Source organism: Heliangelus exortis, chromosome 17 (assembly GCF_036169615.1).
Source record: "Heliangelus exortis chromosome 17, bHelExo1.hap1, whole genome shotgun sequence".
Lineage (NCBI taxonomy): Eukaryota > Metazoa > Chordata > Aves > Apodiformes > Trochilidae > Heliangelus > Heliangelus exortis.
In genome coordinates, this window is record NC_092438.1 from 13,984,010 (window position 1) to 14,007,515 (window position 23,506).

Genomic DNA, 23,506 nt, shown 5'->3' on the forward strand with positions numbered 1-23,506 from the left:
AAGACACATAAGATTTTTGTGACAGCAACTAACTAGCAGTCAGATTTAGAACACCTGTACTTCAGAGCTCTGATAGAAATCAAAACCAGAAGAGACCAAATACTCCAGTCCACAGGCCATTAAATCACTCCTAATATACCTTAGAGAGGCCATGAGGAGAGGTGCAATAAAGTAAAAAGGCAGAGACCAGAGCAGGGCAAACAACCAGCACCATTCCCTAATTGGCAGGGAGTTGATTATCTGATACCAGAGGATAAACCATTTTCTCTGCTGCACTCAAGCCCAAAAAAAGAATAATGAACAAGACAGCTGAGGTGTTTTCATCCTTCCCTATTTCTAGCTGGGTTTATTCTTTGATGCTTCAGAGGGATTAAAAAACAAATTACTGAAGTAAATGGGGAAATATACTCCATCTGAAGAGAGCAGGAGACACCTGCTCTGGGTGTAAACTTTGAAAAATGTCACAGAGCAGAGCTGAGGAATTCTCAGGATGGTGAGGAAAATAAAACCTTCCCCAGAGACAACGAAAGAGAGGGAATCAGATCCAGAGATTTTGAGGCCATCACAACCACCAAGTCTAACATGTAAGAACACCACACAAGTCTTGCTACTCCTGGACACAGAAGTCAGTTATTAACTTTCTGCCAGCCATACCTTGTACCTAGCCAAACCCCAGAGAAAAAGTTTTTCCCACTTGTTCACCAGTAATCTGATACAGTGAAAGCACTGTTTGATTTAGGAAAAATAAAATATATCCAAAGATAGGCTTGCTCTCTCCAAGAGATGGGAGACCATTAAACTATCCAGGGAGAAAACCATCACCTGGAAAAAAAAAAGATTTTTAGCTACGTGGAAATGGAAGGAACATAATCACTTGTGTGGGGCTTTACAGAGAACAATGGAATGTAGCTTTTATCCTCCAATAACAGATCTCAAAAGTTTGGGAGACATAAATGATGATCACAAAAATTCTTTTTATTCGATCACTCCTGTTTGTCATAGCTGTGAAAGGAATTTCCTTATGGTTTTGAATACCATTTGTATTTTTCATACAGGTTCTCATTGTAGAAACATCATTTCCATCAGTGAGATGAGACTCACACCCCACAACCTCCCTGGACAGCCTGGTTCAGTCACCCCAAGTAAAGAAGTTTATCTGCATGTTCAGAAGGCAATTCCTCTGTTTCAGTTTCATTGCCCCTTGTCCTGGCACGGGGCACCACTGAAAAAACATCCTTTTGACACCCACCCTCTCCCTGTTTATAAGCAACAATAAGATGCTTGCACATTCTACCAACTCATCTTACTTATTTCTGAGTCAGAAGCCAAGTAGGGCCAACACATTCCTCTAAAACTACAAATTTCACTATTTAAATTCTTCCTAAAGTTAAGTCATAAATATGCTTGAAAATATTTATTGCTTTTGTTCAACAGCAATTAACAGCTCTTACATTGAATTTTTAAGAGCAACCAAGCCACCAACTGTATTACAGCAAAACTTCCCTAATCCCAGCTGAGTCACTCTCCCATGTCCATTTTTCTAGAGGTGCAACAGGAAGATTCCATGAAAAGGAAGATTCAGACCCTAACCCTCTCCCAACCACATCATTACAGATTAGGCAGATAAAGGGTAAGAAAATAAAATAAAATAAATAATAAAATAATAAATAAAATAATGTAATATAAAATAAATAATATAAAATAAAATAGAATAATATAAAATAGAATAAAATAAAAAATAGAATAAAATAAAATAGAATAAAATAGAATAAAATAGAATAAAATAAAATAAAATAAAATAAAATAAAATAAAATAAAATAAAATAAAATAAAATAAATAAAATAAAATAAAATAAATAAAATAAAATAAATAAAATAAAATAAAATAAAAAATAAAATAAAATAAAATAAAATAAAATAAAATAAAATAAAATATAAAATAAAATAAAATAAAATAAAATAAAATAAAATAAAATAAAATAAAATAAAATAAAATAAAATAAAATAAAATAAATAAAATAAAATAGCTGATACTAAGCTTAAACAACGTAGCATTTGGTAATAACAAACAGTCAGAAACAGGAAAAGCTACTGGAGTCTCCAAAGTCATTTTAACAATCTGTTGAGAAAGCAGTAAAGAAAAACAAACCAGTAAATACTTTGGAAACTGCTGGATCAATTTGCAAGTGTTGAAAGCACACCAGGCTCAGAGGCTCAGGGACATTTGTATTAAGCAACAGACACACAATTAAGCTGCATCTCAAACTAAAACCCTGAGGGCTCCACATTTCATTCCAGTCAACTACTGCTGTTTCTTGGCACTATTTTCATTGCAAATATGAGTAATGGGGGCCCTTTAGTCACTATTAAGCAGTAATCTGGGGAAATCATCCACTTCCAATAATCTTATACTCCAATTTAGGGCACTCTGAAACCACATAATGAATAACACTGTCGCCAGCTTTCTCCTGTAATGACACGTGACATATGTGTGCTGTTGCTCTTTTCAAATCAAATCTAACTGGGTTGGGTTTGGGTTGGGTTTTTTTTGTTTGTTTTTTTATATCAAATCTGTTTATTTTATTCATTTGAATTTCTTTTTTTCACTTATTAGATGAAGAAGTAAATTTCTGCTGCAGTAGCCAGACCCTCCTTGTCAATGGCAGCCAGAAAGCAAAGGATTCCTTGGCAACCAAAACATCAATTTTTTTCAAGTGAGGAACACTCTGCTAGGTTACAAGTTACTCCTAAAAAAATGTATTTTCACTGTAAACTAGAAAGCTAATTAGGAGACCTTCCACTGTCCCACAGCCTCCTGGATGGATTGTACCTATTACTAAGATCTGCCAGTGAAGAACATGCAAGTAGAATTTCCCTGGTGATAAATAGACAACAACTTTTATAACTAAGCAAGTTAAATGCCACAATAAAATCAAGCCATCCAACTATTCTTATGTCTCATGACCCTCTTGTTTGTCATAACCCCTGGGACATGCTGCTCAATAACAGGTATTGGAGCAGCATTCTAAGGAACAAATCTAATTCTATGCAGGGTATGGAAAAAAAGCAACAACCTGAAACACCACCACCCAAAAAAAGTCTTTGAAAGATTTGCAAAGATTTCAAGAAGAAAATAGTGTCAGAGATGAAGGTAGGAAGTTTTGGTTACTTCTGTTTTGAAAAAAATGAAAATTTAACCTTGACCTTAACTATAGAAGATGGCTTAAACAGGTAATATACCAAAACATTGTTTTTCTGTTTTTGAAGTAATCTAAGGCCATGTGGAACACACAGTACTTTATCAGAAATATTTCTAAATTATTCTCCAACTTGCTCAGAAGCGACAGATTTACATTTTAAATAACCACATGGATAACTCCTTGCTAGTCTGAGGAAAATGCCATCAATTGAATTCTAGAAATTAAATTTCAAAGTAATTACAGAAGATTTCACATAGATTTCCCTGCCACACCTGCAGAGTAAATATTACAAAGAGAGAAACTATACTAAATTTTTATTTTAATAACATTTTCTACTGAAAATTCACTATGACAGGAATATGTAAAAATCAGACAACGTTTGGGAGTCAGGTTGCACCACACTTAAAACACCAGATAAATATATCATAGTATTTATTTGCACAGATTCAGCAGTATTAATTACTAAAATTATGTTTAGATTTTTCCCTAAATGACCAACCTCTCTGTTTTATGGAGTGACACTGATGTGAGCATCACTGTAACTCTGCAGGGTCTGCCACAGCCAGATTAAATAAATATCAACTGAATTTGGGTACAAATAGCAACAAAAGAGTGTAATTACAAACTTTGGTTTATTCTGCTTCCATTCCTGCTTTCAGAATATCTGAGAAGCTTCCAGGAAACCACTGAGCCAGATGCAGGTGGAACATCTGGATTTATAATCAGTTCCTGCCATTCCTTCACCATCATTCCCAGTGCCCAGAGCAGAGCAGAGAAGCCCTTCCTGAGCCACAGAAAAGTGAGTAAATTTCTACTCTGCAAACCAAATATTTGCTAATGCAAAACTATCATCCTGAGCCATTATTTTTGGAAGCTGTCAGGACACAAAGTAACTATGAAATAATTCCCTTTTGCCTTCTATGGACTTCTATAGAGGAATTCAATCTATCAGGATCTACCCAGAAGAACCATGACTTAATTTTGGGACTTTACAGTGGGAATTTGTTTTATTTGCTACTATTTTCTATCTTACTTGATAGCTGCATTATCCATGTTTCCTGAGTGCTACATTTTCATCCTGTAGGGAAAAAAAGAAACAACTTGTGTAGAGATCAGAGCTTGTGTCTCTAAAGTACAGTATTTAAAGCAACTCCATTTAACTAAGTTATTTTTCCTTCTATTTTCTTCTCCTATTTTCACAATAGTTAGAAAATTGTGAAGAATCTTTTAAATAATGTTCTTCACTCTTTTATGTCCAAACACCATGTAAGCATGTGGATAAATGTACTCATTTAATTTTAAAAGACATATCATTTATATTTACCACAAAAAGAAGGCAATGGCCTTCAAATATAGGCAGGAAATATAAATTAATATTAATAACATGCCCACAGCAATTTATTAGCAATGTTAATGGAGAAAAAGTCTGTCTATAAAGTTTAAAAAAAAATGACATACAAAGGGCTTCAAACAGGCAACACATTCCAGATTAAAATTTCAGTACATGAACATATTGAGTTTAGTTTCTAGAAACAAAACTAAAACAGAAAAAAGAAATATAAGTAGTTTATTCATTAAGAGGCTCTGATAATTGTTAAGACTCTCCTACCTCTTCTTTATACTCAGACATAATTCTCAAAGATGAAAACATATTCTGATTCCACAAATTACTTCTACTCCCAAATATAAGTACATCAGTATGTAAGTAAAATACAAGATATTCCAGGGTAAATGGTAACATTTGTAGCTGGCTCTGCCATAATTTTGTGTTGATTTACTCAGGATATAAATTATCACTACAGAAATGCAAAGGGAAAAAGCTCAGAAGTAACTAAAATATCAGAAGGAACCTAAAAATCTGGGTTTAGTTCAACAATTTTTTCTCTAGAACCAAAAACTGAGATTCACTTCAGGTGTCACAGTAGTCTGGGAAACTAACAGCTGCTCTACACTGCAAAAATACCAGAAAAAAAACCCCAAAAAACCAAAAAAAACCAAAAAAAACACCAAAAAAAAAAACAAAAAACAAAAAAAACAAAAAAAAACACAAAAAAACAACAACAAAAAAAAAAAAACAAAAAAAAACAAAAAAAAACACAAACAAACAAACAAAAAAAAAAAAACAAAAAAAAAAAAAAAAAAAAAAAAAACAAAACAAAAAAAAAAAAAAAAAAACCAAACCCGACAATCAGGAAAGAAACTTTGAGTTTCTTGGAGAGTCATCTTTGGCTGAAGGCACCAGGATAACCACAGCCACACTCAAAGATTTTGATTATATTCTATAAAGCTGTGAGCTGCTTTATTTCCTTCTATTAACTCATTCACACATAAAAACTTGGTACAATTTTACACCCTGATGTAATTAGCAAAAGTAAAAAAAAAGGAAAAAGTAAAAAAGGTGTAAAAAAGCAAACAGTAGAGTTAGATATAGTTTCCCTGCCCAGTTTGAAAGTAGTTCCCACACCCAGCCACTCTATTTAATTCCAAAGGAAGTTTAAAACTAAAGCTGCATATACCTAGGGCTTCTTTTTGCTTTATTTTGCTGTTTTCCACAAACTAATTACATTATACCACTGAAAGCAGTTCAGTTTTCCACAGGTATTACCATTTTTATGAACCAATGTACCAAAGGGTATATATCATTTACAATTAGCCCCTCTAAGTGTTTAACTAATACCTCCAAAATTTGGCAAATTAAACCAGTAACAAACAACTATTATTTACTGACATGATTTAATAAGGTTACAGCCCTCTGTGTTTTATCTTCTGGAATTATTTTATTCTTGCTACTTTGACTGCTGTAAAATTCTTGACAAAGACACATAACTTTATTGTCACTGAGTGGTGGCTCTTCATCTTGTGATTAATGGGCAACTGCATTCAGTGAAGAATTTTAAAAAAGCAGAAATTTTGCAAGCAAATTAATGGCCTTCAGAAATGTCAGCCAAATTGCACAAGTACCCAGTGAGCAGGAAACTGTTATACTGGAAACAAAGTGGCACAAAAGTTAGAAAAAGTTGAACAAGTTCATTCACTATCTGTACTAGGAAAGTAATTTATAAATATTCCTGCAATATTAGTTTGCTGCATATTGCAATTTATCCTCTGACAGACCCCAGAAATTGATTTTCTCTGCTGGGATTAAAATACTATTATTCCATCACAACTCTTTTGCAAACTTTTCCTAAAATGCTGGTAGCAAGCAGCTCCCACAACTATGGGCCTCATAGAATTCCTTCCCATTTGCTGGTCCTAACCCCCACATGGAACCCTACAGAAATTCCACTGGACAAACTTCCAAGAATCAAGCAAAATACCATAGAAGTTCTTGAATCAGTTCAACTGTTACCTTATTTATGGACTGAAGCCTCAAAACACAGAAAGAACAAAAAAATAAATATGTGTCAGGGTCACAATCTCACTTATATTTCCTATAATCCAATAAATTTTTGTAATCCTAAATATGGAAAGAGCTGGTCAAGGAGAGGATTTTCCAAAGTTCTGTGTTTACTTATGCATATTTATTTATATAAATGTAGCCTCTTCATCAAATCACTTGAGCAAGTTTATGATCATAAACACTCAACATCATAAAATCATCAGCATAAAAGGGAATTGAAATTATAGAGTGAGGAGAAAAGAGTCCCTGTTCTATGTATGAAAGATTAAAACATGAATTTCAAAAACGTGTCCTTCATGCATGTTTCTGCTACTCCAACAAAAAAAGTTTATAATATTTATCTCATCAACAACACCCATTTTGTACTGGTTTTACTTCCATAAAGTTGTTGCCTTTTTAATGATGATTTATAAGTAGATGAGCTAAGTATTTTAATACAGCTCTCTGTAAATATCTATCCAGACTACTGATTGAGGGAAGATTATGACTTTTTTTTTTCTTCTTTTTTTTCCTGTATTACAGTAATAAAAGCCCTGCTATTTTCACTCCTAGGTTTGTTCTGAACACTTTAAAAGGAATCCTAATTATTTAGTGCATTCCTGCACCAAAGTCTACCACTTAAATCAATGTCCTGAGATGATACACAAAGAGCAGTCACAAATGTGCTATGTATGGCACTTTATTGCTGAGCAACTGAATTAAAACATAAGTTCCCTCTACAGTAGAGCATGGCTTTGCTACCAAAATTAAAATATATTTATAAATAAAATGTATAATTTCATAATAATCGTAATGTTTGGCACTAAGACTAAAAAAAACCTAAAATAATATTTATCATAGGCTGGAGTATCATTTGATAGAGGGTACAGTTTAACTTAGATCACCAATAACTTTTAAATTTAAGTTGTGTAGTTGACAAAGCACCAGGCTCAGACCAGCAGAACTTCTTACATTAAATACTTCCTGACAAGAACATTATTTTTAATCGAGAGGAAAATAATTGACTGAGGTGGAGGCTTTTTATTTTCATTACTCACAAATCTGATTCTGCTTGATGTAAAAATGGGTTGGGCAGGAAGATTCACTCTGGTCTTTCCCAGATTTCCTAATAAATCACTGTCCCCTGGCAAACATTTACCTGAGCCAAGTTAGTATTCTCTAAGTCAGTTGTGCTTCCTAGCTTTTCATAACAGAAAATTAGAACAATAGAAATTATTGATTCATGACAAGAATATATATGACCAGCTCCACCATTTAAGAACAAAAAAATAAATCCATACCGTTGAAAAAAAAATGGATTTGCTTCAGTGTCAATAAACATAAAAAAATGTATGTTTTAGTATTCTCTTGGGAATTTCTGTTTAACCCTCTAGGTGTATACTGTAGGCAGCATTTTTGATTAACATTCTGCCATGGTTTGTGTGTTTAACAGAAATGTCATTATTCAAGATGAGAAGTCATAAAGCATAATGCAATCCTGTACTGTCACAAAAAGGGCAATAACCAATAGTGTGAACTCAGGTAAATGGCCTGATGCCCAAATATAATTTCTTTAAAGTGAAATAGATCACAGAAAAGCTATTATTTTATAAGACATCTGATAATTCAGCAGTCAGGAGGACTGGCTGTATTAGCCAAGTTATACAGATAATGACACAAAACACTGGCAGTCAGAGCTGAACCCTACAAAGATCATCATATTGCCATAATGCTCAGAAATCCAGCTTTAGAAGGAATGGATTTTCCCAATTTCCCCAGTGTGATGTTTCACACAATACAGATTTCAGCAGATGAAATGAGAAGCAACACCCCCAAGCAGCAATGCAGTATTGGGACTGCTGTACTCAGTCACTTCCAGCATTCTTGAGTCACCCACAGGCAAATTTTGCTTGTGATTTTCAGTCCATACATCTGATTTTATCCTAAAAAAAAAAAAAAAAAAAAAAAAAAAAAAATGCAGAGCAGTCCTTCCAAAGCATCCACTGCTTGGGGACTGGCTGGGCATTGGTCTGGTGGTGGCACCTGAGCAACTGCCTTTGCATCACTCCATTTTTTTTTTCTTTTTCTTTCACTTTCACATTCTCTTTATCTCAGCCATGACTTTGTCTCACTGCTGCTCTTCCAATTCTCCCCTAATCCCACTGGGGTGGAGTGGGCGAGCTGGTGGGTGCTTATTTGCTGACTAGGTCAGTCCACCAGAGTTAAATAGATTTCTCAGCTCAGAGTAGATCAGTAAGATCAAGAACAAGCATTAAAGGATCTCTGAAAAAATTTCCTTTTCAATATATAGAACTCCTATTCCAGCATGGAAAGTACCTTCACTAACACTTTCCTTGTTTGCTGGAGAAGTTATGTGTGCAAGTAATTGTGAGAACACTAAAATCTTTATTTGATTAGAGTGGCAATCGATACTTTGCTACCATTCTTCTGTATCTTCATTCTCTTAAAAACCTCTAAAAAGGCAGGCAGTAAGGAATTTATAGCCATGAAACAACTGCAAACTGCTAGCTCCTCATGAGTCAGGAGAAAGGACTGGATGGATGGTTGTCAGATGAGTTAAATGCAACTTTGGTAAGCCTATGCCTCTTTTAATCTCTTTTTTTTTAATATATATCCATGGTAGAGGATAATCTGAGGAATTAAAAAGCCTCATATGCTTAATACAGAAGAGCAAGAAGAGAACCATCTTACAGAAGACATATGGCTATCACAGCAGAATATGGATTTATATATTTTGTCCAGGACTGAGAAGCAACAAAACATTCAATTTTTCTCAAATTGGATTAAGTCAGATATATGTTTTCTAGTCTTTTCTCTATTATTCATAGTTACCATATCCTTATTATACACTGACCCCCCAGTTTTGACGAAGAAAAAAAAAATATTTAAGACTAAAATTAGGATAGCAAAAAATTTCTCAAAAATCCATGGCAAGATGAAGAAAAATTGGTAGTTTAGTACTTGACTATGAGCCATATAGAAAACAGGTATGTTTTTTAAATTTAATGACTTTTTTATACATTAGCTGTTCAAAATAATTAGGAACTGTAAACATGACCATATGTGGTCATTAGGATAATTATATTAAATGGCTACTCACATTTCCTCACAAAGGAACCTGAGTATCTGTGAGGACAGCAAGGTAATTACAACACAAGAAACAGACTGAAAACTGCTTAGAATTTAAACCACGAACATTTCAAAGAAGAAAAAGGCATAATTCAGGTTTTATAACTTCTGGAATAGCACAGGTTTTTAAGTATTGTCATGGAAACAGAAATGTTCTGCTTGAAAATTTTGGTGAAGTCTCTGTTCATGATTTGTGCATCAGGCCCCCTGCAGACAGCAGGAACAGAACACCAGCAGCAGCACTTGTGAAACCCGGGGTTTACAGAGAACAGAAATTCATGTGCTTGCTCTTTCCCCTTTTTGGGAAACATATTTACCAGTTAAGAGTCCCTCTCTCCTGGACTTGTAACCCTCCAGTTGTAAATGCTGGCTGGCAATATGCTGCCTTATGTCAGCACTGAAATTTGGCACCACGCTTCATTAGTGAGCCAACAAAGCAGTTCAGCAGTGTTATTGCATCATACACCATTCCTAGGATTCTCCTTTCCTCATTTTTATTTCCGTGTGATTTTTTTTCCCGTCCCCTGTCTCAGGAGAGAGAAAAATGCTTGGCATCCTACTTTTAAAACTATCCCCAGCAGCAATAGCAATACCACTATTTTTATGGAATGTCTTCTCCCATCCACAAATTCTAATAATACCCCATAGAAACTCATTTAAATTTTACATCTAGTACCTTAAATGAACAGTACTGGTAAAAAAAAAGATTTTTTCATATTTCTGTGTATTTATTTTCAGTTATCTTTTTACCATAGGTTTTCCTTCATGCTGAATAGTACGTTTTTCTATTCAATATACTATCCTACCACATCTAATATTTTCCAACAGCAAATTAATTGATCAGAAACTGATCAGAGCTTAACAACAGCACAGTCCTGCTTTTCTGTAACACAGATTTCTTCCAATGAAGCCAACATTTGTGTCAACAAAATGCTCATATTGCCAGACTGACCATGATCCAGCCTGTAACCCTTGGAAGCACTCAAGGTAGTTGGTATGAGAAACAATAGATTTTAAAGGATGAGAGAACTGGAGATTAATAGAAAAATAGTATTTTTTCTTATGGGAAGCCAAGCCTTAGCTTTTCTAGTCTGCACTAAGATTTTCATTGTCTGAAGTACAGTATAATAATAAATAATAAATTTCCAGTAATAAAATACTGGTAAACTGTGTCATGTTTCTCTCAAACTGGGGTCACTAAGAAATACCCAGACTCAGAATGCTCACATATATTGATATGAACAGAAATGAAAACCAAGCTGATTCCAACAGGTATTTTATACACTGAGACTTACTGAAAATCACTACCTAATTATTATTGTACTTTACTGACAGACAGAAGTTGCTGCCTGTGGTACAAATTCTTTTGTCCAGATAACAAGTTTGATAAGAGGAAAGGAGCCCTATTTCTTCATTGCTCCATGAGGAGCCAAGATATTATATTATTTTTGACAGATGGAGTGTGAGCCTACCTGGCAAAATGAACTCCCAGAAGTCAGTACTAATACAGCTTGTATTTCATGTTTAGGGCCTCTGGTCATCAGAGAACATGTAATAAAAAAAAAAATGCTGACTATGACCTTTGAAAGTCTTCATCTATATGATCCTTAGGGACCATATATATTTACAGATCCATTTGCTACAACCAGACTTCCTGCTAAGTTCCCTGTCTTCATCAAACCATGCTAAAATCTTGATTTTTTTTTTTTTTTTTTTTTTTTGCATGTCCAAGTTGGCTAAAGGACTGCAACACTGCTCCTCAAAAAGGCACTTCAGCAGGATAAAAAATGGCAGTTGCCTTTTACACCATCTCAGTAGTCTCCCTTAGGAATATTTTCGGGGTCAAAAGCAAGGAAAGAACTGAATTATTTGTTGGCTGCCAATGCAAATTGCTGCTGACTTCCAAGTTCACCAGAAGTTCAGCATGCTTGCTGCTTTCCAAAACTCAATTTCCTCATATTCCTTCAAGTATATTTGGATTTTAATCAATTTAATGGAGAGGAAAGGTAGAAGTAAAACATTCACCACATGCTTCTTTGAATTAAAACAAACTGGGAGGTCTCCAACTCCTATGGGTCTTTGGGTACTGTTATTTCTTTTGAACACATCCACTCACATGAGAGGGTGGAAAACCTGAGTTTTAAAATTTGATTTCTTCTCAAGTTTGGTTTTTCCACCATTACTATCTCAAAAGTACAGAAAGAAAAGTGGTTTGGGCAAAATTGAGAGAGGAAAGATAATTCTAAGTGAAGAAAATCTAGTCAGAATGGAATAACCAAACACCAAACCAAAAAAAAACCAGTTTGTTGATATGCCAAGTGATGGTTCCTGACATAACTGAAATGACAAAATGTGTAATGACAGCAGAAAACAGCAGCTACAACACTCCAGAACTGTTTTCCCTTTTTTTAAAAAAATCACCATCTTAGTTCTTAGTCTTTTCTTTAAATTTGATGTATAGGAATGGAATTTAAATTAAGATTTTATATATCAGGACATTATGTCATTGCATTCATTTGTAAATACAACTTATTAAATAGTAATATATTTAAAATACTAAGAAGTGCAAATACACAGATGGTAAACAGCAGGAACTCCTAAATGACACAGAGCACAGCTTTAAACCCTTGTGAAATCCCTTCTTCAACAAACCTCTTTTTTTTTCAAGAACAGTTCAAAAAGTAGCATGGCAGCCTTTAAACTAAACCTAAACCCCCTGCATGCAACCTGTGAAAGGTGTGAGAAAACTATTAACTGTGGGCATCATTCTACAACTCCTACTTCTAATTTATACTTACTGACCAAACAGCACAAAAACCCACTTGCACACCAGAGTAAATACAAAGACAGGTAGCACACTCTCAATTCTGATATATTTTCTATATATATATATATATATAAAATTATTAAATATATTACAAAAATATATATTATATTATATTATATATATGAGTATTTCAATTAGAATTTATATATATATATATAATACATATTAATTGAAATAGATTCATGTGACTGAGAGAAAATTGTTACAATCACATATAAACATTTCACTTCTAAACCCACTTGGGAACTCCAAGCTCATATTAGTATAATTTTCTGAAATATAAATAAAATATTTATAATACTAAAAATTAAAATCAATTCAATTGTGCTTCCAAGCTGGTGTCTCAGTTGAATTCTCTTCTATTGAATTCTCTTCTTTTTTAAGCCATTTTACAAGACTCTCTTTCTGTAATGAGACCAGGACATGCACATATTTAAACTGCATTGCCAGCTTGATGTATTTGTTATTTTACTTCTGCAGAAATGACAAGATTTATCCCATAGGTTAGGAGTAAAAATGTAGATGTAGATTAGTTTCAAATGGAGCTCATCTGACATTGTTTTGGAAAGGTAATGCTGCAGGTTCTAGGGGATTAAAGCCACTTTAGGGCAATATTTGATCTTCCCCCAAGGATGGTGCGTGGTGCAAAAAAGTGAAAATTAAACCTGAAGGCTTAAGTGGAAAAGCAAGGTGCAAAATGCACAGCTCCCTTTGTGTTTTCTCATCACCTTCTGTTTTCTTGTTAAAAATTTATCAAGCCTCCCAGTTATGTATAACAAGCACTATCAAAATGCATGAGATTAAAACATCAACTTCCACAGCTGTAAGAAACTGGCAGCCTGAGAAACTGGATTGCTTTTTTTCTGAGTAACAGGTGAAGCTTCCATTGCACTACACTGGGTTTTATCTGAGAAGAATACAAAAGAGATGCTCAAGGTCCACAGCCCCCATCCAGGAAGGTGCATCACAAAACACAGAGATGTTTCACAGAACAGCCCACAGAGGTTTGCATAACAAAAAGCTGGGCTTCTTTTTTTATTTCTTTCCTACACTCATGGCTGCTTTTTTATTTTTTTCCTACACTAATGGCATAGGCTTTGGGTAGGCTGGAGCTGCTGCCTTTTCTCCCAGGCTGAAGGGTCCCTAACTGGAGACTTTTAAAATTAATTTACCCTACTGCTGGCTTCACTACAAGTAAAGGAACATCCCTAACTTAAGGCTTTCTACTGTAAACCTTTAAATACAAATATTAAATACTTAATATTATTAATACTTATATTATTAGACATAAAAACATATGTATTTAAATACACACAAGAACAGAAACTGCATCACTTCCTGAGAAGTTCAACACAACTCTGCTTTTAATCATTTATAGCTGTAAAATCTGTAATTCCCAAAATCTGTGAATCCCAACCCCCCCCCAAAAAAAAACACCAAACAAACCAAAAAAACCCCACCAAAATACTGTTAATTTGGGGTTTTTTTTATTATTTACTATATTGTTGTTACTCTGTTCTGAAATCTTCTTTGTAATGTTACAACCTTTACTCCTTATATAAATAAATACATTAAAAATATTTAAATATTTAATATAAATAAATTTAATATAAACATGTATTTAAATACATCTATTTTAATGTATAACAATATATAACATATAATACATAATATATAATATGTGCTGTATTATATATGTATTATTTATGTGTGTATATATATGTATATGTATGTATATGTATTATTTAAGTGTATTTTATATATAAACATATATTTTATATGTATTTACATATTGAGAGATGCCCTTGCATACACATCACATACATCTCTATCATGTATTTGTATAAACTCAGTTTCCAGTTTTATAAGAAACAATTCTAAAAGCTATTTAGGCATTGCTTGATAGAATATTCTGATTTATCTACTTTTAATCTCAGTTTCAATGATGCCATAAAGTTAGTTTCCCATGCAAATACTTCCATAGCAGCAAGTATAAAATCCCAGAAAGTATTTGGATTACTGCAGCTGTTTTCCAACATTTTTTCTTAGCTAATGGAGAGGAATCTTGCTGTGTGAGCTCCAGTGTTGGACTGACCAAGCTATTCTAAAAATGGGTCCTGAATCAGGCTTCAGCCTTCAAACCAACTGCATCCCAAATCACTTTTTGGAAATGAAATTAAAGCTGTCCCAGAATCATTTAGGCCTTTCCCTTCCAAGTGGAAAAATGCCACAGTGCCATGAAATGTCCAAGCTGAAGCCCTCACTGCCATTAGGTACCAATTTCTCTAACAGACATGAAATGCAGATATTCAGCCATTAAAGGAATAAAGGTTGTAACATCACAAAGGTGGTTGCAGAACACAGTAACAGCAATATAGTAAATAATTAAAAAAAAAAAAAAATAAACGGTATCTTCGTGGGGGCTTTTTTTGTTCTGTTTGGTGGTTTTTTGGGGGTTTTTTGGATTTAAAAATTTTAGGATTTACACATTTTGCAGCTATAAGTGATTAAATTATTAAAAGCACTTCCTTCTTAGGAAGTGATGCAGTTTCTGTTCTTGCTTCCTTAAGTATTAAATCAAGTGGCACAAACAAATCCTAAACCCAACCCCTTCTCCTCTGAGCCCAAACTCCCTTAGATTTCAGTCTAATGACTTTTTTCCATCTGTTAACACTTAAATTTTCAAGGCACTTAATATGTGAAACATAATCTTACTTTTGCTTTTAGGAAGACGCAAGCTTAAAATTCACATTAATTAAAAAAAAAAAAATTTAAGCATTTAAATTACTTTAGGACTCCCCCTTTTTTCCTCTAAACATATATTTAAGTTTTGGGGTTTTTTTTCAAAATGCTATTTTAGCCTTTCCACCAATGTGAAAATGTGTATGGGATGTACACTAGTACTAAGTAAAATAAACCACATTAAAAAAATAAATCTTTAGGACACCTCCTTAAACTCTATGAGCCTTGCAGTCAGTTTATGCTTCAAACTCAATCTTAGATTTTTATGACAAATGTCAGCCCTGGTTAGGTTCCTGGTATTTCTGTGAGGTGCCCAGATGATGACCTTTGATCAGATGTATTTCTTGGGTATGATAAATGGCACTGCTGAAAGCTCACAGCATCAAGCAATTACTACCCAGCTGTCTGATATATTTATAGATTTTTTTTACCAAGTAAACCTAAACATGGCAACCATTGCAGTTGTAAAATAGTTTGTAAATGCTGCACAGTATTCAGTGAAGACACTGAAGAGCTACATTCTGCTAAGTAACAAAAGTAATATGAATAGATATATTAATATGTATTTGTCAACCTTGTGTTTCAGGCAGGTAAAACACATTTTCACAAAGAAGAAATTTCTATTTTGGTCATTTGGAACAGCTTCTGCTGGTCAACACGAGTAACAACAAGAAAAAAACATCATTGAATCATTTAGATTCAGTAAGACCTTTAGGATCATCAAGTCCATTTTTTACCCTAACACTGCCAATTCCATCACTAAATCCAAGCAACACCACCACTACCTCTATGTGACTGTATTATTCAGCATCACCACCACCTGCCAAATGACAGATATTTTACAATGCTTATTCAGCAACTTCCCAACTTTCAGTTTATATCTAAAAATGTCTCCATAATATGTGCATAATCCAATTTTCCAGCAAATATAAACAGCACATGCTTTAGAAGTCTGGTCAAGTACTGAAAGCTCAAAAGGAAAAAAATCTTTTATTCTTATTCACTGCAAGATGTCTCCCTTAAAACTGCCTGGTTGCCTCAAGGTTCCCCTAAGATCTTTTTTGTCAAACAAAAGGAAGCCTGATTAAGATGTACTTCATCTCACTCACCTCTTAGTACAACTCTCAAGCAAAACCAGAGACAAATATTGCTTGTGTCACTTAAATATGGTTATGATGTAGACGAAAATAAAGAACATTCTTGGAATTTATCTCGAGAAGCTGCAGTTCAAACTTCTCAGATCCAGCAGTATAAAACACATTTTGACTTCATAAGTAATTTCCTCACATAGCTACTTGTGCAGTTTATGTCCCACCTGCATCTGTTTTATGAATGCCAGTGGGCTTTAAATATCTATTGCCTTCAGTTCCATTCCTCTCCTTCATTTAACACATTCTTGACACTTTTTAGGACTTCAACTGAACTCACAGACAGAGTAAAAGAGTAAACCCCCCTGAAAGAACAGGCAGGATTCAAGCTGTTTGTTCATACACCCACTGGACAATTTATCCTTCAGGAAAATGCAGGATAGAGAAGGATCCCACACAAGCCAAGAGAATTCCCACTTACTCAGTCTAACAGTGACATTCAGTAGCAGTTAAAATCTTTCAAGTTGGGTGAGACTTCCCTATGGAATACCCATTGTGGAACCTCTGATTTAACCTACTATTGCTTCTTGATTTCCTCTCTGAAGAGCACAAGATAAACCACATGAGATGTTGGAATTCCATCACTCTGTTACTTTGCACAGGGAGCTGCCTGAACTGCTTGGCTGGTAACAAATACCAAGCAATCCCAGCTCTCTACATCTGTATTAAACCCATTTGTCAGTCCTGCTGCTCTTCTTCTTGATTCAAAACTCATTTCTATGTGACTCAAGTAGGCTCTGCCTTTTTTTCCATCTGTAAAATCTGTAATGTACAGATTAAGTAATTTTTAATTACAGACCAATAACAAACTAATGGAATAATTTATGTGGTAATTTAATTTGTCATTTGAATTCTGCAGAAAATAACAGTGGCTGCCAAGCAAGACATCCTAGAAAGTTCTTGTAATACATATTTAGATAACTGAAACCTCGTTACACTGTTCCAAATTAAGAATTTGTATGGAATACAGAGCAAATATCAACAGCACAGTAACCACAGTACCAGAATTGTAGATGCTTCAGTACAAATATTCTAAGAGTGAGTTGATTTTCCCCTACTTTTCCAGAATCTATCTTCCTCACGTCCTTCAGATCATTCTCAGGTTCTCTGTTCCAAGTTGGGAGAGATACATGGATCTGGTGGTAAACTTCACCCCAGACACCTCCCCCATACTGCCCCATCCTCAATATGAGAGGTGGTGAAGCACCAGCCACGTGGGAAATCTTCAAATGATGTTGGATTAATTTCCTCAGCATACTGAACATTTTCTATAGGCTCAGTAGTTAGATTCAGCACTTAGATGGAAAAAGAAACTATGTAGGTGATGCTCTGCTTACTTGGCAATATAATGTGAGCTTTTCTGCTTCCATGGAAATTTCTTGGCTTTCTTCCATAAACTGAATTTTTCATGAGAAGGACTGCATGTGAAATTTCACTCTGACACTGCTCTGTGAAGTCCTTCACTCACACTAAGATTCAAAGCAGAATTTTTGGATCCAGGAGCATTGTATCCTGTATCACCACTGTCATCATTAATTTGCACATTGTTCTAATCCTGTTTCTAAATCCACCTGGCACTGCAATGGAAAAGTACAACATTCTCAGTACCAACCCTTTCCATCTCCAAGTGCCATTCAATTACTGCCCAGATGAAGAAGCTGAAGAGCTGTAGCAGTGCTACAGGTATCAGCAGCTTGAGCCCAACTGGGGACAAAAACCCTCCTGAAAGAACAGGCAGGCTTCAAGCTGTTTGTTCATACACTCACTGGACAATTTATCCTTCAGCAAAATGCAGGCTAGGGAAGGATCCCACACAAGCCAAGAGAATTCTGCCACCTTCCCTCACTGGTTTAATCTGTAGGAATGAAGTTTCCTTGTTTCTGTAGTTGTATTTCAGAACACAGGTGCCAAAGGTACCTTCAAGCATTTCCAGGGATCAAAATACACCTTTGAGAAAACAATGTTCTGCTTGCAGAGCAAATACTTGAAGCACACACGAAAGAAGAAAACTGCTCTTGTTAAAATTAATACACATTAAAAAAAAAAAAAAAGTAACTCTTAAAAACATCACGATTTATAGTTTTGAGCAGCTTCCTGCACCCCTTCACTTCTAAGTATGCTCTAATGAGAAAGAAATTTAACAAAATTTAGGCTGAATGGGAAATGACAAAATATTTTACTTCCTTACCCACAAACAAGCAAGAGACCTAAAAGAAAAATAATGTAGAGGTTTTCAGTACTTGCACATGGCAATTATGATACATATCCAGAGCTTTTTATCCCCCTTAGCATTGGTTTTTGCCACAAAACCAACTCAGGAACAAAGCCTATCTTTTTCAGGACATTTAATTACTCCTTTCACTCTGCAGTGATGCAGGAATAAACTGATCAATGACACTGCTGAGTATCACAAGGTACTGGCTGGACTTGCCTGATTCAGTGCTCAGTCAACTAAGTAGAAATCAAAGAGTGTTGTTAAGATGTTAATCAGACCTTTACCCTTCATGTTCAATACCACAACTTTGTTCTGTAAATTCCTGGAAAATCTGAAGTTTTCCTAGAGAAAACTATAAAACTTTCATGTTGGTTACAGATTACAATATTTTTTTGAAAATATATTCAACTACATAGCCAAAATGTGTTGGAAGAAGTGTATCTGGGCTGTGGAGCTGGAAAAGCTGATGCAGAGCATAAAATTCAGTCTCATTCATCTCTAAATAGTTAGGCAGGGGGGCCTTTCAGTTTATAAAACTACTCTTTCTAAGGAAAATATGAAAATAAAAGGGGAATGTATCACATAGTGACTTACAAAGGAGTAAAGAAACCCAAAGGAGTAAAAAAACCCAAAATATTACTACAATATTTTCAATTATATTCAATGAACTACAAAGTGTGCTTTTGTTTACACTTCTCAGTAAATACAAAAACATTTTTGTAACAACTTTTTTTATTTCAAAAGATCCATGTTGTGCCTTTGTGCTACAATCTTTGTCATGAGAAGGAGGTATTAGAATTATCAGTCTTGATATTTCTGACCTTTTCAGTGTTCAGTTATGTTTAGATTCACTGTCAGTTCCACCTTTTCTTCACAGGTTACTAAGGCTGTAACCACAGAAAAATGTAAATTGCCAGCAAGTCAAATTATGGAACATTAATAAGGTCAAAGCAGTACAGTTTATTATCATCTTTCACAGAATACATGAAATATTAACACTGTTACTTCACTCCCATGACAATAGTTGTAAAGAGAACTTTACGTGCAACTTAGTCTCATTACAACTCCAAAATCACATTTTAATCCTGTAGTCTTCTTAGAATTTGTCTCTCCCTAAATATCTTGATTATTTCAACATGCCTTGAGTGGCACATGAAATCTTGGCAGAGAAGATGCTTTATTTGTTCTGCAGAGGTTTAGAGAAACTAACTGAAAGCAGAGCAAAGTATTTTAGCAGGATGACAAAATCCCACTTCACATGCAAACAGTGCCTGAAGTCCAGGACTGAAGAAGAGACTGGGCTAAAGGCCTCCCTCTATTTGAATTATTCTTTGATTAGATGGCTGAAGATCAAAATATAAAACATGTCTGAAAAAGCCTACTTAAAGCATACAATATATATTGTACATGCAGAGAATGTTAAACAATCAATAAAAAGTGCAACTGAAGATGCAAGACTGGGCACACAGGAATCCTTTAAACTCAGTTAGGAATCCTTTAAACTCAGTTTAATTCCCTTAAACTCAGTTAAATAGTTTCTAGTTGCCTTCTATCCAGCTGCAGACTTTTCTTACAAGCACACTCACCATGCAGATTCTATTCACCACCTGGGCAGTGCCCAACCATTCCAGTCAAGAAATACAATTCCCCACAAGACTTTTGTCCTTTGTAAAACAGCAATCTGCATAAATATATGGATAAAATGCAGGTATTTTTAAAAGTAACACTCAGTCCATCAATATCTCTGCAGCAAAGTTTTCATATGGAAAGAAAGGAAAGGAGGAGGATTAGGTGAATGGACATGAAAATCAGAAGTAAATAAAAAGGAATATGGTAAGAGATACTAAACCAACCAGAAATAAGGAGCAGAATCATCTTACAACATACAGAGAAAAGGGCAAAATCTCCACCTAAATGAAGAAAACTGTAGACAATCAGCTTCAGCAACAGTCTAGAATGACAAAATCCTTCTTCAGTAAACAGCAAGATACAAAATCTTTTTGTCTGTCAGCTTCATTGTACATTGGACATGAAGAAACTGCCTGTTATTCACCATATTGTAAGTCTAATTTTGAATGCAAGTGCTGCAAATATTCATCTGTTTCTAAACCATAGTTTCTATGATCACAAGTCTCTATAAATTCTCTAGAATGTGGCTGGGTTCATAACATTAGCTGGCAGTGTATTCCATATTTGTTAGATTAACTTTGGTATTACAAAAGTAAGAGTTTTTATGGTAGACATTCCAGATCTTTCAGTATTTCCATATTTTGGGAGGTTTGAGGCAATGTCAGACTGGTAACAGAGACACTGCTAATGTCAGTTGGATAAGAAAAGGAACACAACCATAAAATCTTTATTATATTTCACTCCTCGTGCAATAAATACATGAACAATTTAAAAACCCTGTGTTAAATGCCCTGTGCCAGAATAATAAATGACCTAATTCATAATATTAGACAAGCACTAGGATTGTACTCAGTGTTGTGAACAGCCCTGTGGCAAGACTTCTCATGGAAAAGCTCTCAGCATTACTGCAATGGGAAATCAGGTTTTTGCTCCTGTTCCACCCTGCAACAGAAACTGCCCAGCCCAAACTGCACATTTCTTACCACTTAAGGTATTATTTCAAAAGCCAGCTGGCTTGAGATTTTCCAAGCCTGACCTTTTGGATAGCAAGGAATGGATTTTCACCTTACTGCTAAGAAATTACAGCTCACTACCACCACCAGAAGTTGCTCACCATGCACTAGGGTGAACATTACCATTAATTTGCACAGAAAATATTCATAGACACTTCTAAATTATACATGGCATATGGAATAATTTCCCCTGAACAATAAAAATATCCTTGCTCTTTATTCAGAGTTTATTCAGTGTTTGGTAGATATGGCAGAACTCCCTTGAAGGTAATTATAACTAAAAGCCATTTATTTCCTATACAGTGAATAAAAGAGACAATGCTGAAGGGTTGGTAGAGAGTCAATTCATGACAATATGGAGAAATTAGTTAAGATAGTATTAATAGGAAAGGGAAAAAGCTCAAGAAAGAACATAAAGTTATTTGATATCTTTGAGAACAGGGTGGGCTTTCCATCTTGCAAGATTTGCTACATCAGAGTTGTAGATGAAGGTAACACGGAAAGAGTGTTTCTTATATTTAAGTAAAAATAAGGAAAAAGAATGTTTTTATTCCTTCAGTTCAAAGAATTTGGGCTCACATTGCCATGCCTCCACACATTCCTTGAAAACCTTTCTGCTTGTTTTTGAGAAGTTCAATCTAACTTGCCAGATTTAGCAAGCTGTGTTGTGGGTTTGGGTAGAAGGTACAATTCAGAGGTTTCAGTAACACATCCTCCTAGGAAATTTCATATGGCTCTTGTTGATGTTACCCAGGCTGCTGAGCAGACACAATCTGCTTGGCCTTGGGACACCCCTGCTTCAGAGAACACAGTCCAGTTCTAGCACGAATCCCCATCTTCTGAGATGGAAGCAGGAATAGGCATGGGCAGAAAAGACAATACTCAAACATTCTATTTTTAGGTACCTCAATTTTCCTCACTGCCCTATATTCACATTATGTAATTTGGGCTGGAACCTAGAAAGTGATCATCTCCCACCTGCAGGACAGAGTAAAATCCCAGTCCCTGGATCCTACATGTCCTCATCCTGGCTTCCAGATCCACAGAACAATTGCTTTGCATGAAGTTATTTACAGAATTTGAACAAACCAGACTGCAGGTATTCTGCTCTACATGCCCTTACTTTCTGCTCATACAAAGGAAATCTTTTCCAGCTTCTCCACTATTGGTGCTTTTAGAAAAATATCTAATTATCAGTCTTGCTACTTGTTGTCAGGTGATGAAAGACACAGCTACATACATTGCCCTCACTGTGAAATCCTCTTAGTGAGGCTTCCTAAACAATTCCCAACTTTTTTTTTTTTGCTTTGCATCCTACTATCTCTCAAAACTACACTTCTGCCACTCTAGTACTCTCTAGCACTCCTTTGTAACTTGCATCAGTAAAGTTATCCCACAATTACTTTTAACTCAGGCCACTAACACACACACACAGAAAAAAACCAAAGTTATAAACACTCTACTAATTGAATCAACCCAAATAAGGATTGGAAAAACAATTCCCAGAAGGCCAGAACTTGTACAGCATTTCTACCATAGTCAATATCATCCAACTGCAACCTAAGGCTCTGTACATTTAAGCAATGAAACATAAATATGTAGTGAGTACCATCAGTGTCACCCTGTGGCAATGGAAACCACTGAGGATTAACCTGTTTTGGGCTGTTGGGAAAGACTGAGAAAAAGTTCACTAGTACCCAGTACACAACAGGTGGGGGTATAGATATTAATACATACATACAAAAATACATACATATAAAAATAAAAAATTTTATAAAAACATATAAAAACTGAATTTAGTTTCATAACAAATGCTCAAAAGTTTAGCTGGGTCATAATTTTATCATGGACATCAAAAAGAATTCTTGTAGCACATTAGAGCTCAACTACTCAGTTGGGACTGCTCAATTTATTTTTTTTTTTTTAATGTAACTATTGGATTTTGTTCCTTTTTTTCTTTTGAAGTTTTTAAGTGTGTGACACAGTGAGATGATCTGAAACAAAGACTTATTGAAAACACTGTCCTAGTATTAATCCATTATGTGTTATATTCACTCACATAAAATAGTGGAAATTCTGTCAGCCCATGGTAGCCTGGTATCATTTCAACTCCTCAGTGCCAGCATGCTGCTGTTTAATAGTAATTTGGTGAACATCTTGGCATAAGATGTAAATACACATTTTTTTTAACATTGTAGTGTCA

The 23,506-nt window shown here is 34.8% G+C and overlaps 1 protein-coding gene across 5 annotated transcripts in view; it reads right to left on the reverse strand.

Moving 5' to 3' along the window:
• Window positions 1-23,506, reverse strand: part of RBFOX1 (RNA binding fox-1 homolog 1) — a 597,988-nt gene that overhangs the window by 358,729 nt on the left and 215,753 nt on the right. Inside the window, exon 2 of one of the 5 annotated variants that reach the window (XM_071760527.1) lies at window positions 4,234-4,278. The exons of the other annotated variants lie outside the window; for them this stretch is intronic. The gene's annotated coding sequence lies outside the window, so the exon portion shown is untranslated. The remainder of the gene's footprint in view (window positions 1-4,233; window positions 4,279-23,506) is intronic. 5 annotated transcript variants of the gene reach the window in all.